A 4,618-nucleotide genomic window follows, 5' to 3' on the forward strand; every position below is an offset into this window, starting at 1 on the left:
TCTAGAAAAAACTCAGCACCATCTAGGGTTTCAACCTCTCCACAGCCATAATTATCAATCCATATGTCACCATTCCATTTTTCAAGGTCCCACTTCCTTCAATCAATGCCCTTACTTTAATGGCAGACACCATGCAAGGTTGAGATTTAGTTTACATTGTAAATCTGTGACCCTAACAATGAGACTCTGAGTTTGATTTTCGGAGATCTCAAGTCTGTGCCTAGAGGAAATAAGATTTTCTTTCAGGGCACTCACAGAAAGTTTTACATCTGTCATACAGTGTGTAAGCTTCTCATTTGAAGACTTCAGCTCATCTCTTTCCCTCACCAATGTATACAGCATATCTAACAACAATCAGCCAACATCTCTATGCTTCCTAATTCCACAAAACTCCAGAAAGTTGTCAAAAACATTATCACCCAGAGCCCAGCTTTGTATAAGTGAATAATTAGCAAAATCTAATGATGATAGTTTGATTTTCTCTTTTGCCAGCTCACCCCAAGGATTAGTGGTATCATTCTGATGACAGAAAACAGATCAATAGTGCCTTTGAGTCCAGTCAGAGTGAAAACCAATTGTAAAATCCCATTTTTAAGATTCTGTTCCTTAAGAACCACCAAACTCTATTAGCTAAGGTTCCCTAGAGAAAGGGAATTAGCAAGAGATATCTGTAAATATAAAATTGATGAAAGTGACTCACATAACCATGGGGATGTAGAGTCCAAGATCTGTAGGGCAGGCCAGAAGCTTGCAGCTCCGGTGAAGGTCCTGAGTGAAGTCTCATAAGAGGCTGGCTGGCTAAAGCAAGAAGGGTGATTGTCTCTTCTGAATCCTCCTTGAAAGCCTTCTGGTGATTAGATTAAGTGTCACTCATTTCAGGGGACACTACCCTTAGCTTATATGCAAATGCAATCAGCTGTGGATATAGCCAATGTGATCACGATTTACGTTCATGAAATGTCCTCATAGTAACAGATAGGCCAGTGTTGGCCCAACCAGACAATTGGGCACCACCCCCTGGCAAAGTTGACACATGAACATGACTATGACACGATATGTGTCTCTTAAGTACAATATCTAGTGAAAAAATTAAGTTTGAGGGAAACACATTCAGAAAAACATCCCATTTTTTAAAAATTAAAATTATGTAAAGAGAGAGTTTCAGGAAGATGGTGGCATAAGGAAAGTCAAAACTCACCCTTCCACCAAAAATACCTAGACAACAGGCAGAGACTATCCAAAGCAGTGGTTCTGGGGCTAGGGTGAACAGGGAAGAAATGTTGAAAACTACAAAGAAGAGCTGGATGAAGAAACAGAGAAATTATGGCTGAGAAATTGTAGTGAGTGAATCTGATCATCATTCACAAAGCCCATCCTCCAACCCTAAGGTTGGCAGCTGTGGACCAGCCTGGATCTTGCCTGGCTAAAGAGATTTGTTACAGTCTGACTCATGCAGTATTGAGCCTTTTCACACAGGACCCTGTGGCACCCATGGGTCCATTATTTTCAAAAAGAAACAGCAGTGAGTGACTAATCTCCACCATGACTCCCCATGCCCATCTCTCACCCCTAAGACCAGTAGCTTCAGGAGAGCCTGGTTTTCACCTGCCTGACTGCTTGGAGACACAGGAATGCTCTTGCTCAGGAAAAGAGGGGGAGGCAGTTCAGTACCGTTCTGTTGGCTGGTGAAGCTGACTTTCTGGGTTGTGCAACCTTGAAATTTTCCATGCAGGAGCCTAGAATCTTCTTGGCTCCAGTGTTTCCACAAACAGACAAATCATAGCAAGTGACTGAACTCCACAGTGGCTCTTGGCTAACATTCCCTGCACCTGAGGCTGGGAGATTTGGGGTAGCCAGGACCCTACCCAGCTGGCTGATTTCACTTGGGAGAGTTGGGTAGGCATACCACCTTTCAAAAAAGGGGTATATAGTAGACTTCTGATTCAACTATTGGCTGGAAAATCAGACCGGGGGTCTCACAGCCTTTGTCCTTAGTGGACAGGCATCTGTTGCACCACAGAGCCATTATTCCAAATTGCCTCAGAAGTTGAGGGGTCAGGGTGTTAAATATGACTTACTTTTGAGGGCTGTGGGAAGACTCCCATCTGCTGGAAAGGCTGGAAAAGTGCATTCTTGGAAGATGCTTGCATCACCCTCTCTCTATGTTCCTTTGGAATGTATCTTCACCCCAGGCAAGGTTAACTGACCCTGGATATGTGTGAAATACTGATGAACTTAGTGTCAAAAAAAGAACTTTAATATTAAATAGCCAACAACAATGTCTTAGACCAGACAGGGAAAACAACTTTCAGAATTATCAGAGGCCCAATTATCAGCAGAAATTTACAAGGCACTTTAAGAAATAAGAAGTTATGGCCAAGCCAAAAAATCAAATTGAAGAGTTGTAGAAGATACAGAATTTGGAACAACTAATCAAAGGTGTTCAAACAAATCTTCTAAATAATTTCAACAGCATGGCTAAAGAGAAAAGGGACACTGGGAAGAAACTAGGAGAGCGTAAAGAAGAATTTGAACGTATACATATAAAAACAGATCTATGGAAATGAAAGATAGTGTAGATGGAGTGAGAATTATACTAGAGACTTCCAGCAGCAAATTTGAAATTGCAGAAAAAAGGATCAGTGGACAAGAAGACCGAGCAAGTGAAGTCAAACACACAACAGAACAAATGGAGAAAAAAATTGAAAAATCCTAAAAGGTTGTCGAGGAAACAAATGACAACACAAAGCACACAAATATACACATCATATGTGTCTGAGAAGAACAAGAGAAGGGAAAAGGGCCAAGAAAGAATATTTGAGGCTGAAATAGAGGTGAGAGTAGCACATTACTGTAAGTATAATTTATAGTGCTCAACCATGTGTGAGTGGTTGATAGGGGAAGTTTTGAATCATATATGTCGAAGGAAAGCCAGAGGTTAAAACATGGAAACAATAACTCAGTAAATCTTGTGGTGGATGGTGTATGTGATTAACAGAAAAATATGCAAATTTTCCTCCATGAACTCGAACTAATGCAGGAAACTATTCCAAGAAGTTAATAATAGAGAGGTGTGGGGGAAATACACACCTACATCAAACTATGGTCTATAGTTAACAGTAGTACCTTAAATATTCTTTCATGAACAGTAACAAATGCACTGCCTCTATGCTAAGGATCAGTGAGAGGCAGATACATGGGGTACAGGATATTCTGGGTATTCTTTTTCCCTCCTTCCTGGAGTAATGAAAATGTTCTAACATTGCTTGTAGTGATGAATATCCAACTATATGGTGATATTATGAGGCATTGAGTGCATACTTTGGATTGATTGTATGATGTGTGAAGTATGATTTGAGAAGTTAACAAAATTACATTAAAATTTTTTAAAGATTCAGGCTGGCAGAAGAAACAATCAGTGAACTTGAGAATGGGAAAATTGAAGTCAACCAACTTTCACTTGGAGATGCCGACAGAGAACACGGATGCCTAGACATGGGCAGAGCTGAGCAGATGTCACCATGTGCCTTGCCATGAGATGCTATGCAAGCCAGAACATGGAGAGGTAATACAGTAGAAAAGAAAGGACTGAAGAAAAGTTTAGAGTCTGAGAACCCTACAGACATCATCAACTGTACCTATGTACAGATTGTGGGAATTCCAGAAGGAGAAGAACTAAAAGGACTGAGAGAATATTCAACCAAATAATGGTTGAAAATTTCTCAAATTTTAATGAAAGAAATGAATATACACATCCAAGATATTCAATAAATTCAAAATAAAATAAGCTCAAATAGCCCACACTATGCTATGTTAAAATCAGACCACTGGAAGTGAAAAACATAGAATTCTGAAAGCCACAAAGGAGAAGTGATATGCTACATATAAGGAAGCCTAAGGGGATTGAATGACAATATCTCACTGGAAAGAATGGCAGCAAGAAGGCAGTGGGAAGATGTATTAATCAGTTCAGCCTACAAGAATGCAATATACCAGAAATGGAAAGGCTTTTAAAAAGGGAATTTATTAAGTTGCAAGTTTACAGTTCTGAGGCCATGAAAATGTTCAAATTAAGGCACCACAGGAGGTTACCTTCACTCAAGAAAGGCTGATGCTGTCCGGAAAACTTTTCTCAGCTGAGAAGTCACCTAGCTGGCATCTGCTGGTCCCTTGCACTTGGGTTCCATTGCTTTCAGCTTCTGTTTCCTGTGTGTTTCATCTCTTGGCTTCCCTCAGCTCTCTCCTTGTTCTGGCTTGTGTAGCATCTCATGGCAAGGCACATGGTGACATCTGCTCAGCTCTGCCCATGTCTAGGCATCTGTGTTCTCTGTCGGCACTCCAAGTATCTATTAAAATCTCTGTTAGCAACAAAGCAACTATTCTCCAAGTGTCTGCATCTGAGGTTTCTCTAAAATGTTTCCACTTTTAAAGGACTCTAGTGAATTAATCCAGACCCCCCACTTAAAAGGGTGGAGTCACATCGCCATCTAGTCAAAAGGCCAAACCACAATGGGGCAGGTCACATGTCCATGGAAGTAATCTAGCCAAAAGGTAACACACACGACCGGGCATGGCAAGTCTCTGTGGAGAGATAATCTAATCAAAAGAGCTCCCCCTA

General features: G+C 40.8%; 1 long non-coding RNA gene across 1 annotated transcript; it reads right to left on the reverse strand.

The window, feature by feature from the left end:
* Positions 1-706: 706 nt before the first annotated feature.
* LOC143652984 (uncharacterized) lies at positions 707-4,380 on the reverse strand. The gene is made up of 3 exons (XR_013160996.1): positions 4,093-4,380; positions 2,079-2,208; positions 707-847 (listed from the first exon to the last, which is right to left on the reverse strand). It is a non-coding gene; the product is annotated as an uncharacterized LOC143652984 (long non-coding RNA).
* Between the last annotated feature and the right edge of the window lie 238 nt (positions 4,381-4,618).

This window comes from Tamandua tetradactyla, chromosome 13, assembly GCF_023851605.1.
Source record: "Tamandua tetradactyla isolate mTamTet1 chromosome 13, mTamTet1.pri, whole genome shotgun sequence".
Classification (NCBI taxonomy): domain Eukaryota; kingdom Metazoa; phylum Chordata; class Mammalia; order Pilosa; family Myrmecophagidae; genus Tamandua; species Tamandua tetradactyla.